Source organism: Mustela nivalis (assembly GCF_964662115.1).
Source record: "Mustela nivalis genome assembly, chromosome: 5".
Lineage (NCBI taxonomy): Eukaryota > Metazoa > Chordata > Mammalia > Carnivora > Mustelidae > Mustela > Mustela nivalis.
This window is the reverse complement of record NC_139024.1, coordinates 50,900,395-50,914,265: the sequence shown is the minus strand read 5'-3', so window position 1 is coordinate 50,914,265 and position 13,871 is coordinate 50,900,395. Positions and strand designations below refer to the sequence as shown.

The window sequence follows — 13,871 nt, the reverse complement described above, 5'->3', positions numbered from 1 at the left end:
GGAAAGGGTTTGAACATCTGATTCTCCTGGCCTTTTGGACTGGGTTTGAGCTCCTATGAATAAGGAAATAAAGAATGAGAAGATATTGAAACTGCTCACTTTGTGAAACTGTACATATGCTCAAGCTATTTTTAGATCTTATATCTGGAAGCCTCTCAGTCATGGAATATAACCCAGCTTTGGCTGAAAACTGGAAACTTGACAAAACTTGTAATTGCATCTCCTAAAAGGGAGTGTCAAGGCTATTTCAAGTGATTCCTTTTGCCACAAGCAGGAATATGTGGTACATGGAACGACAGAAGTTTGCTGTGTGCTGTGCAGTTCCACCAGGAAGAACATCAGCTCTGGGGTCAGCCTGTCTCAGTTCAAAACTTGGCCTTGCCACTTGGAGGCTCTGGAAACTTGAGCCCCATCGTGCTCCAAATTCCTTACCTGTCAAAATGAGGACACTAATAGTACCTATGGTATGTGGTTATTGTAAGGATACACTAAAATCTACCTGTAATAAGGATGGCATAAAGCCTCCCACATAATAAGTGCTCAATAAATTATCACCTACAGTGACTTTAGCTGACAAAATGGATTTACATACATAATTTTTAGCTCTTTCAGGGTGTTATAAAGAAGGGAGGGAAGATAAGGCTGAGGTCCTAGTTTCTTATAATCAGAGACTGATAAGCCAGGAGACTTCTGGGTTACTGTTTAAAGTGGCTTAAAGTTACTGTTATTGTTAAAAATCATTAACCTTAAAGAACACAAGGTTGACTAATTCAAGAAAATACTCCAAAGTTTTAGTTCAAAAATATTGTTAAATCCCAAGTTTTCACTTCTCCTTCTCCATAATATTTATCCTTCAAAATGGAACGTACAGAGTAAGAATGAGGATTAGCTATGAATCTAGGTGATGTAAGCAGAAAGGGCATCAGAATGGAAGTCAGGAAATGTAGTTCCTTGTCTTCATTCTATAGGCATCCTTGGGGGTAAGTAAGTCATTTTATAGCTCTGAGGCTCAGTTACATTAACTGAAAAATAAGTATTCTGTAATATATTTTCTTATAAAATGGAAAGTATTACACTGTTTAAAAAAAAAATAACACCTCTGACTTGGTTATCAGAGAAATAGATCTGAATCTTGGCTTTACACTTTCTGGCTGTGTGATCATGAGAAAGTCACTCTACCTCTTGGTCATTTCACCCCAATGGATGCACTTCACTTCTCTATCTTAGAATACTAAGGAATGTAGGAATTATAATGCCTTTAGGTTATTTGTTGATACACCATCTCAAACAAATTAAAACCTCTACATGTTATATGTAAAGGTAATCGAACAGTCATGGGGCAGATTTTTTATCTCTGACTTGACTGAGTATACCATGTTGGATAAAACTCTTTAACTCATTTGCTGCAGTTCCTATACTAAAGATGAAAAATTTTTAAATTGAATATGACCTTTGAGATTATGTACATCAACCCCATTATTTCATAGATTAGAAAACTAACCTCAAAATCATGGTCAAGGAGCTAGGGGAATTTTATTCTCTTTCATCTCAGTTCTATCTAATAGGGCCAAATTCATTTCTTCAAGACCCATCTATGCTATGTAATATAAGTTCATTCTCCTAAAGCACTAGGTACTAATTTTAAAAAGATACTAGAGATTTTGTTTGATGGCTTAGAAAAATTTACTTTGTCTTAATATTCTTTATTCTTATAGTTCAGGTGAAATCTCATTCATTTTTAAACACCTCAGAAAAGCAGCATGAAAAGAAATATTCTCCTTTTCCTATTTTAAAAATGTAGAAACAAATGAGTGTGCTTGTATCATGAGATAGAATTAGGAATGTAAGTATTTCCACAGAATCTAGTACCAACATGAAAATTAAAAAAAAAAAAAAGTTGCTCATATATAAGTAATTACAAACCATTTTATTAGTTAGAGTCTTCTTAAATTAGTCTGCCTACTGTCAAAAACCTTTAAATTAGCACAGGACTCTCACCAGCCTTTCCTGTCTTCACTGCAGTCAGGACTGTAATATATCTGATGATTAAATGATCAGGATTATCCTTTGATAAATAGAAAATGGTATAGAAGCTTTTACAAAACCTACTATAGTTTATCTGAGAAGTGTTTCTATAATAACAAAGTTAGTATAAGTACCCCAAAAGGTGATAAGTTTCTGCTGGGTGTGAAAATTACTTGCAGTGTGTGTGTGTGTGTGTGTGTGTGTGTGTGTGTGTGTGTGTGTGTGTTTTAAGAGAGAGAGAGTATGGAAATGACTGGGTTTGGGGGGAAACGGGGCAAAAAGGGAGAGAGAATGTTAATGGAGCCTGACATGGGGCTCATCTCACAACCCAGAGATCGTGACCTAAGCTGAAATCAAAAGTCCCAGCTTAACTAAATGAGCCACGCAGGCACCCCTACCTGTGTCAGTAAAGTGATAAATCCACTGAGTTTATGATGATCACCTTTCATTTCAAAAGTGCATCCCCCAAATTCTGAAAAGTAAGGCTACTTTCCCAGTGTTTTAATTGTCTCTCTTTCCCTCCATTTTATTAATTCTCTGTCTACCATAAGAACAGCAGGCCCCATTTCTAACTGTGTAGAAACTGAAGACCCACATCAAGCTGTGTGACATGCTTGAATGACAAAGTAATGGAGTGATCCCAGGGACTCTGGAGTCATGGTAGAGATATTTATTGCTTAGCAACCCCAACTGATGTCAAAAGTTTTGCTAAATGCATATGGTAAGTAGGACTTTTGAAAATGAGAATTGCTTCACTAAAATTCTTTCAAACTGTTTTCCAAAAAAAAATATTAATTAATTTACCCATTTATTTGCTTGATTGATTGATGATATAACAGCTTTCTGGCCCAGCACTAAAGTGGCAATTAAATTGCTGATCACATTAAATGGCCATAGAAATACAAAACTTAAGAGACGAGAACTCCCACAACTTCTCCTGGAGGATAATCGTCTACTTTTTCTGAAATGATATTCAAGTGCATCTCGCTAATCTTTGTTGCTACTCAGAGTCTAGGAAAGTAACAAATGATGGTAGAGTCTTTGGAAGCACATTAAAAATAATGGCCTATTACTTAAAAACTATCATTTATCAACAGTATAATACAGTCCAGATACTATATTTACTAGTCCATGTTTGATTTGAGGCCTTCCTTTGCAGGAAAAGTAACTGATTGTTTTCTCATTCATGCTAAGTAGAGTTTCACAGGCTCTTTAATTAATTTTAAATATGCTGTAGGGAGCCAAATATAATGTATGAAGCATTTCTTTTCATCAAGAGTATATATCCAGTTTATATCACTATAAAACTCATACCTGCTGTTACCAGGAATTACTACTGTGAAAACAGGCTTTACAGGTTTCCCCCATAGCTATAACCAATAATAAAAGCTGAAAAGAAGAGCTTGTTGACATTTTGGGTATAGCTCCTTAAAATGAAAGCCCAGTATGAGGATAGTATTCCTTTCCCAGTCACAAACATGAGCATTTATTTTTTTCTAGCTAGCAGCATGCCAACATTAGGAAAACAATAGACGATTCTCTCAGTAGTCATCCATATGGTACAGGCCAGGAGATATTTTATCCCACAAATTAGCTAGATCCTTATGATATACAGTGTTTAATTAACAAATATGATTTATTAAAAAAATTAGACACAACACATTTAGAGAAAGAAGCAAATGAAAATAAGACCAGATTTTCAGGGTTTTTCCCCCCTTGTGATTTTTCCTTTCTTTCTCTTTTCTTTTACTTAACTATTTTTTGTGTTTGTCTGTTTGTTGATATTTTCAGTTTTTTCCTGAGTCTGTTTCAGTAGTTTGGGTGTCTTTCAAAGAATTTCTCCATTTCATCTAGGTTATCTAATTGTTGATGTACAATTGTTCTTATATTTCTTCATAATTTGTTTTACCTCTCTAAGGTCAGTCATAACATTCCCTTTTTCATTTCTGATTTTATTAATTTGATGCTTCCTTATTTCTGGATTATTTTGTTAAAGGTTTGTTAATTGTACTGATCTTTTCAAAGAACCCACTGTGATTTCATTATTTTCTCTATTGTTTACTATTCTTTATTTCATTTTTTTACTCTAGTTTTTATTTTTTTTTCTTTTTGTTCTAGATTGTTTTATTTTTCTAGACTTATAGTGGAAGGTTAAGTTAAGTTGACATCTCTCTTTTTATTTTTTTAGAGAGTGAGAGTGAGGAGGGAGGGAGGGATAAAGGGAGAGGCAGGAGAGAATCCCAAGCAGTCTCTAGGCCCAGTGTAGAGCCCGGTGCAGGGTTTAATCTCACAACACTGAGGTCACTACCTGAGCTGAAATCAAGAGTCAGAGGTCTAACCAACTGAGCCACCCAGATACCCCTTTCTTCCTTTTTGATTTAAGCATCATAGCAACAAATTTCCCTGTAAGCACTACTTTATTTCATGAAGTTTCAGTATATTGTATTTCATTTCCTTAAGTTTCATTAAGTTTCAGTATATTATGTTTACAATGTCACTTATCTCAGGAATTTCCTAGTTTCTCTTATGATTTATTTGATCCACTGCTTATATATGAATTTTCATTTATTTGTGAATTTACTAAATTTCTTCTGTTATTGGCTTCTAACTTTATTCCATGTGATCAGAGAATATACTCTGTATCACTTACATACACAGGGATAGGGTCTATCCTGAAAAATGTTTCATGTGCACTTGAGAAAAAGATGTATTCTTCTGTTGTTATAGAGTGTTCTATAAGTATCCATTAGGTCTAACTGGTATATAGTATTGTTCAAGTCTTCTGTTTCTTTACTGGTCCTTTAACTGCTTTATCAAATACTGAAAGTGAGTTTTGAAGTCTTCAGCTATTATTGTTGAACAGTCTATTTCCACTTTCAATTCTGTCAGTTTTGTTTCATATAATTTGGGCACTGATATTCACATATATGTTTATAGTTATATCTTCTTGAGGGCTTGACCCTTTCATTATTACAAAATGTCCTTCCCAGTAACAATTTTTGTCTTAAAGTCTACTTTGCTATTAATAGAGCTACACTCATTGTCTTTTGGTTACTGATTGCAAGGTGTCCCTTTTTCTATACTTTTAATATATTTGTGTCTTAGTCTAAATGTATATCTTGTACACAGAATAGAGTTAGACCACGTGGAGTATTTACACATTGTAATTTCTAATACATTAGGATTTATATCTGTGATTTTGCTACTTATTTCTGTATGTCTTATATCTTGTTTATTCCTCTATTTTTCCAGTACTACCTTCTTTGTGTTAAATAGGCATTTTCTTGTGTATAATAACCTTGTTGTTTCTTTAACTATATATTTTTGGTTATTTTCTTAGTGGTTGGGCTTAGTATTATGATTAATATTTTAACTTTAAAAATCTAGTTCAGGGGCACCTGAGTGGCTCAGTCGATTAAGCAGCTGCCTTTGGCTCAGGTCATGATCCCAGGGTCCTGGGATTGAGCCCCACATTGGGCTCCCTGCTTAGTGGAGAGCCTGCTTCTTCCTCTCCCACTGTCTGACGCTCTGCCTACTTAAGCTCTCTATCTCTCTATCAAATAAATAAATAAAATCTTCTTTAAAAATCTAGTTCAGATTAATACTAATTTAAATACAATAGTATATAAAAACTTTGCTCCCATGCAGTCCATTCCCATCCCCTCCTTTGTGCTTTTACTGTCATACAAATTGCACGTTTCTATGCTATATATGGTTATCAGCAGATTTATAATTATTGCTTTATACAATAATTTTAAATTATTTAATTTTAAATTAAATAAATAATTTTAAACTGGTTGTAAAAGAGAACAAACTGATAGTAGCCAGAGGAGAAGGGGGTGAGAAATGGAAAAATGGGTGAAAGTCCTGAGAGATATAGGCATCCAGTTATAGAATGAATGTCTTGGGAATAAAAGGCACAGCATAGGGATTATAGTCAATGATATTGCAATGACAATGACATTGTATGATGGTAGCTACACTTGTAAATGAGCATAGGATAATATACTGAGTGGTTGAATCACATGTTGTACCTTTGAAACTAATGTAACATTGTGTGTCAACAGTATTCAAACAAAATTTAATAAATAAATTATAAAAGAAAACTTAAAAAGTAAAAATACATTTGAATTTTTTTTTAACTTATTTAGGTAGCAACTATTACCAGTACTCTTTATTTCATCTTTTGGACTTGAGTTACTATCTAATGTTTTTTCATTTGGTATTGAAGGAAACTTTCTATGATTTCTTACAGGGGAAGTCTGATAGTAATGAATGCTCTCAGTTTTGCTTATCTATAAAGGATAGTTTTGCTAGAGATAGTTTTGAAAGATAGTTTTGGTTAACCATCTTTCTTTTCCAGCACTTTGAATGTATCCTCATACTGCCATCTTGTTTTCATTTCTTCTGATGGGGAACTGGCTGTTAATCTTATTAGGAATACCTTGTACCTACTGAGATATTTCTCTCTTTCTGTGCTCAATATTTCCTCTTTGTCTTTGGTCATTGACAGTTTGATAATTTGTCTATGGTATAGATCTCTTTGAGTTTTCCTACTTGGAGTTCATTGAGCTTCTTAGACATGTCAATAACCTTTTTCATCAAATTTGAGAAGCGTTTAGCCATAATTTGTGCAAATATTCTTACTTTACCTTTCTTTCTTCATAGCTCTGGAAATATCATTATGCATATATTGATATGTTTGGTAGTATTCCACTGATATTGAGAATCTGTTTATTTTACTTTATTCTTTTGTCTTTCTGTTTCTAAAACTGGACAATTAGAATTGATTTACCTTCAAGTTTACTGATTATTTCTTCTGCCCATTCAAATCCGCTGTCAAGCCTCTCTAGTGAATTTTTTATTTCAGTTATTGTACTTTTCAACTATAGTCTATTTGTTTAATTAATTTCTGTCTTTTTATTTGTAATTTCAATTTAGTAAGACAGCATTCTCAAACTTTCCTTTAATGCTTTAGACATTCTTTCTTTTAGTTATTTGAGCATTTTTTAAAAGAGCTGATTTAAAGTATTTGTGTCAACAAATAAAGTGTCAGCATCTGGGCTTCCACAGGGGCAGTCCTATGTATGGTCTATACTCTCATATTTCTTTGTATATCTCATAACTTTTTGTTGAAATTCAGACACTTTAAATAATATAATGCAACAACTTAGAAATCAAATTATCCCCTGTGCCCAGGGTTTGTTGATGTTGCTGTTGGTTGCTGCTGCTGTTATTGACCTTTCTGCACTAATTCTATAAAGTCTGAATTATTTGTCTTGTCACTAAATTTTCTGCTCAGTTCTTGGTGGTTAACTAGTGATTGGAGAGAGAATTCCTTAAATTCATGGAAACAATAACTCTTGCAATCTCCGCTGAGGGGCTATGAGTGTTTTTGAGGTTGTCCTCAGCACTCAGCTAGGTAGCTTGCAACCAACCCTATCTTAGCCTTTGCTTTCATCATACACAGAGCCTCAGGGTGAATCAGAAATGAGGGCTGCTGTGGTCTGAAAATTGGTATAACCCCTCTAAAATTCAGATTTTGAAATCCCAACCTCCAAAGTGATATTATTAGGACTTGGGCCTTTGGGAGATGATTGGATCACACCTGCAGAGCCCTCATGAAGGGAATTAGCATTTCTGTAACACTTCTTTTTCTGAGAGAGATCCTTTGACCCTTCCATTATGTGAGGACACACTGAGGTAGTACCATCTATGAGGAAGTGGGCCTTCATCAGACACTGAATCTGTAGGTGCCATGATCTTGAACTTCCCAGCTTCTAGAAGAGAAATAAATGTTTGTTGTTTATAAGCCATTCACTTTATGGTATTTGTATTATAGCAGTCCAAACAAATGAAGACAAGTGTTTGGTTCCTTCTCAGGTTTTCTGTTAGCATAAATACATCCCGTGGTATATGAATAGCTCTAAGCACGCAGATGACCTCCCAGATCCTCAGGAGTATGTCAGGTCTTTTCAAAGCCTGCTATGGACATCTCATTTTCCAGACTTCTTTAAAGTTATTTAGTTAGCCTATTGTTTGCTCCAACTGTTAACCATAATCTTGGGCAGTCAAAACATTTAACAATGCCTCTAATTGTTTTTGACAGCTGCCCCAGGGAAAAGGTTATTCTCACTAGGTAAGTTCCTAGTCAGATTGAGTAAAAATAGCCTTGTCAGCAAGAAACATCTGACAGGTAAAATAATGATAATTTTCTGGAAATGGGTCTTTGGAGGAACTCCAACCCTACTGAACACTTTCAAATGCTGCCAGGCTGCTGGTTTTCACCCTGATTATGGGCTGTTGTTTTTAAGGTTACTATAGATCTTGGCAGAAGGGTATTGGAATGTGGAAAGTTAAAATGCCATAATAATTACTCTTTTTATTGCAATTCAGCTATTTTTACAGACTCTGTCAAGCCTTTGGTTAATTTCTAGAGTTCTGTAAAAAAAATCGTAACAATTACTGCCATTGTTCTCATTTTATGTAGGGGAGAATATTCAGAGGTCTTTTATCTACCATTTTTGCTGACATCATTTTATTTGGTTTAGATTTGTTTTGTTTTGTAATGTTTCATGCACAACATAAAATTATGCAAACTTCAGTGTTCCTGGTTGGCTTTCACTTGAGCATCTGACTCTTGATTTTGACTCAGGTCATGCTCTGAGGGTCATGGTATTGGGCCCTGTGCCAGCCTCTGCTCTCAGCACAAAGTCTGCTTGGGATGCTCTCTCTTTCCCCTTCTCTCTGCCCCTACCATGTGTAGTTGTAAATCTTTTATATGTAGTAAGTCTTTCAGAACAGCAATTCAACAGGTTAAAGTACTCTAAATATCCTTTTTTTTTTTTTTTACTAATGTAGAAACCAAAACACAGGCAACTTGTTTATCACCACACAGCAAGTAGTAGTCAGGAATTCAGGAATTTAACATAAAGAAAACCTTTACTCTAAAGTACATGTTCTTATGCATGCCACATTGCAAAGTAAAAATTAAAGCTTATAAAAATGCCTAAATAAACTTATCAGGCTTCTCTATACACAATAGTCTTTTTTGTGGTCTTTTCTTAGAACACTATTACAAAAGGAGAGGAAACTTCTTTTATTTAGGAGTTGGTTTGGGCAACTACTCTCAGATATATCTGTAAAAGGAAATTTCTAGACTATCTTTAAGAAAACAGTGCATCAGTAGGACAAAAAGAGCAATGAGTTTGGACATACCTGCTTATCATGACAATGTTTAGTACCATTTTTTGTTTACTAATGCATTAGTATTTGAAAGTAGCTACAGAATAAGGAGAATATAACCCCTTGCTTTTCATGTTACTGATTATTTACTCTCAGATTTTCAATTTGATTCTTTTAATAGTTCTATGACATATAATCTACTCTTTCAGATGATGAAATAGAAACTCTAATAGTTTAGGCAAATTCTTGAAAACAAAACACTCTGTTTTTACTGTGTCAGGAAATGTTCCACACACCTTAAATTTACTGACTTTTCCCACTCACAACAATCCTGTGAGGCAAGTATTATTGGATTATTCCCATTTTACAGATGAAAAACCTGAAGCAGAAAGAGGTTAAGTAATCGACCCAAGATCAAATGGTAGAGCTGAGATTTGAACACTAGGGCTTCTAGTCACAGAGATTTAAATATCACTACAATAAATTATATAAGATTGCAAGACCACTTCTGTAACATCATAAAATGCCACATATAAAAATGTTAGAATATTAAACTAAAAAAAAAAAAATCCAATCCAAAAAATTAGTTTTATGCCAGTATATACTTTAATCTTATCTTGATTGGGTGATGCACTTCACACTGAAATTAAGAAAATGCTATAGGAACCCAGCAGGTGCCACTGAGCTGCCCCATTCACTAGCATAGGAACAGAAACACTGACTGAGAGCAGCAAACCTTGCTTGGTGCCAGGTTTTGGCTATACTTTACCATGGAATCCAAACCACTGCATGGTGGTGCAACCAGTTTCCAGGACAAACTGACAAATGGCAAAAGTACAGCAAGGCCCTCCCCCAGAAGATCAGCATGGGTCTTCACTGTGGGATCTCTAAAATTAGAGTTTTAAAACACAGCCACACAGGAATACTGTGCCACCTGGCAGATGAACAGCTCAGATGCAGGTAGGGTGAAGGCAGAGATCTAGTAGAAGCCAGGAACACAACAAGGGCTGTTCTTCTGTGAAGGCTTCCTGAAGAGTGGCAGTACAAGCTCTCCACCCAGAGACAAGAGAGCTAGCTGGCTGATGCCATTCCCCCAACCGCCATCATCACTGACCAATCTCAGTGAGCAAAACAGCACCACCCGGTGGAGGCTGTAGCCACTACACCAAGTCCCACTCTGCTGCACCCTGCAGGTTCATCTCCATTAGGGCAAGTCAGCCTGAGAATCTGTGCAGCAGGCCTCACCCCCAGAAGACCAGCACAAACCCTCCCATGTAACAAGTCTACTGATCATAAAGTGCTACAATCAAAGGTCCACCTCTAGGGGAAATAGGATTTTGCTTCTTTTCTTTTTATATTTTTTGGACCTCTTCCTAGTATAGTTATTATTCAGGAGCAGAAATGCAACAGGCTTTCCTAACAAAAAACAGTGACTCAGATAAAATGACAAGACAGAGGAATTCACCCCAAAAAGAGAACAGGAAGAAATAATAGCCAGATATTTAATCAATACAGATACAAGAAAGGTGTCTGAACCAGGATTTAAAACAATATTCATAAGGATACTAGCTGAGCTTAAGAAAAGCATAGGAGACGCTAGAGAACCCCTTATTACAGAGATAAAAGTACTAAAAACTAGTCAGGCTGAAAATAATGCTATAATTGAATGGTAAAACCAAATTGGATGTAATAACAACAAGAATGGATGAACCAGAGGAATGAATCAGTGGTATAGAAGATAAAATTACGGAAAATAATGAAACTAAAAAAAAAAAGAGGAAGTATTGGGTCACAAATGTAGACTTAGGGGATTCAGTGACTCCTTTTAAAATGTAGTAACATTTGTATCAGAAATCCCAGAAGAAGACGAGAAAGAAAAAGGAGCAGAAGGTATATTTGAGGAAATTATAGCAGAAAACTACCCTAATCCAGGAATGGAAACAGACATTGAAACCCGAAAAGTCCAGAGAACTCTCATTAAATTCAACAAAAGCTGGCGATCACCAAGATATTTCATAGACAAATCCACAAAATACATAGACAAGGAAAGAATTCTGAAAGCAGCAGGAAAAGGAGTCCTTAACCTACAAGGAAGACATATCATGATCACAGCAGATCTGTCTATAAAAATTTGACAGGCTGGAAGACAGTCGCAGGAAATATTCAATATACTGAGTGGGAAAAATATGCAGCCAAGAATACTTTATCCAGCAAGGCTCTCATTCAGAACAGAGGGAAAGATAGTTTTTTTCCAGACAAACAAAAGCAAGCCCTGTAAGAAATATTAAAGGGACTCTTTGAGTGGGAAAGAAAGATCAAAAGCAACAAAGACTAGGAAGGAACAGGGAACATCACCAGAAACACCAACTTTACAGGTAACACAATGGTCCTTAATTCATATCTATCAATAATCACTCTGAATGTAAATGGACTAAATGTTCCAATCAAAAGACATAGAGTATCATAATGGATTAAAAAAATAAGACCCATCAATGTACTGCCTACAAGAGAATTATTTTAGACCTAAAGACATCTTCAGATTGGAAGTGAGGGATATACATTCATCCTTGGGCACCATAGGTGACACAGGCACCAAGATGTCCAACTAAGTGGTCTGCTGGGAAGCTAGGAGCTTCCTAGGAGCTCACATGCTAGGAGCTTCACAGCTTTGGGATCGCAGCTAGAAGGTTGGCTCTCACAAGTACAGACTATAAAAGACCTGCTAAAGCCATTATTGCACCCCACTCAGGATAGCCATACTGTGGGTCTTGTGCTGCTCATGCTTACAAACAAGTGAGTCCATCTGTTACCCAGAGAATTTTCATCCTTGGGCCTTCAGACACCTCTATATGTCCTTTATATTGACCAAAAGATTTATGAAGAATTACGGAAGACAACAGTGTTTGAACACATGTCTCTGCAGAGAAATAAAGATGAGCACAGTATTGAAATGCTTTTGCCTTATACAGCTAAAGCCATGGAAAGTCATAAGGATGAGTTTACATTATTCTTGTACTGGATGGAGCTCTGACTAAGTCAAAAGAACAGGAATTCAAAAAAACTCTTCAGTAAATATCTAGGGGATCCTAGTAATCTCTTTGTGGTTTCTTCTGGTTTTGGCCATTGGGGTCTAAGTTTCTATTACAGTTACTATGATGAACCCAGGAGAGATTTATAGATCCATTGGACATCTAGAGAAAATGGATGTGAGTATGACAGAACAACCAGATTCTATATCTTTTAGCAATTACTTAAAGAAATACCATAATCCTGTATGTGGAAGACGTCCCATTGTGGTGTTATTAAATGCTATCACAGAGCTCCAGAAAAACAGAATCAATATGAGCCTTTCCTTTTTGAATTATGGCCAGTTAGGCCAGTGTAGGAACTGGCAAGACAGTACAGTGAGTTATTCAGGGGGACCACTCATGGTCCACTGAAGCTCTGAATCCTCATGGATGGAAAAAGGACAGTCTCTTCAACAAATGATGTTGCGAAAACTCAGGGTGCCTGGGTGGCTCACTTGGTTAAGCAACTGCCTTCAGCTCAGGTCATGATCCCAGGGTCCTGGGATCGAGCCCTGCATCAGGCTCGTTGCTCAGTGGAAAGCCTGATTCTCCCTCTTCTTCTGCCTGCCACTTTGCCTACTTGTGGTCTCTCTCTCTCTGTCAAATAAATAAAATCTTAAAAAGAAAAAAAAACCCCAAATGATGTTGGGAAAAGAAGACAGCAACATGCAGAAAAATGAAACTGGACCACTTTCTTACACCATACACAAAAATTAATTCAAAATTGGTGAAAGACCTAAATACAACATAGGAAGCCATCAAAATCCTAGAGGAGAACACAAGTGGCAACCATTTTGACATCAGCTATAGCAATATTTGTTTTGTATTTTATATATATTTTAGATATGTTTCCTGAGGTAGGAGAAACAAAATAAAAAATGAACTATTAGGACTTGAACAAGATAGAAAGCTTCTGCACAGCAAAGCAAACAGTTGACAAAATCAAAAGACAACTAGCAGAACGGGAGAAGGTATTTGCAAATGACATATCTGATAAAGGGTTAGTATCCAAAATCTATAAAAAGCTTATCAAACACAATACACAAAAAAAACAAATCATCCAGATAAGAAATGGGCAGAGACATGAATAAACATTTTTCCAAAAACATCCAGATGACTAACAGACACATGAAAAGTTGCTCAACATTAATCATTATCAGGAAATACAAATGAAAATCACAATGAGATACCACCTCACACCTGTAAGAATGGCTAAAATTAACAACTCAGGAAATGACAGATGGTGGCGAGAATGCAGAGAAAGGGCGACCCTTTTGCCTTATTGGTGTGAATGCAAACTGGTGCAGTCACTTTGGAAAACAGTAAGGAGTCTCCCCAAAAGTTAAAACAGAATAGTCTCCCAAAAGTTAAAAAATAGAACTACTCTCTAATCCAGCAATTGCACTACTAGGAACCAAAGGATACAAAAATATAGACTTGAAAGGGTTTGTGCACCCCAGTGTAAGTCATTTCACTTCCATTAACTGTTTTGGCTTTAAAAATAGACTGGTTAGTTTCTCACTTCCTGGACTGATACATTATATACCTGAAACATTCTAGTTCCTTTCTGTGGCTATTATTATTATTATTGTT

General features: G+C 35.9%; 1 pseudogene across 1 annotated transcript; it reads left to right on the top strand.

Annotated features, from left to right (window-relative positions):
• Positions 1-278: 278 nt before the first annotated feature.
• On the top strand, positions 279-12,650 carry LOC309864112 (protein MEMO1 pseudogene; annotated as a pseudogene). The gene is made up of 2 exons: positions 279-464; positions 11,891-12,650. The product of its transcript is annotated as a protein MEMO1 pseudogene (transcript).
• The last annotated feature ends 1,221 nt before the right edge of the window (positions 12,651-13,871 follow it).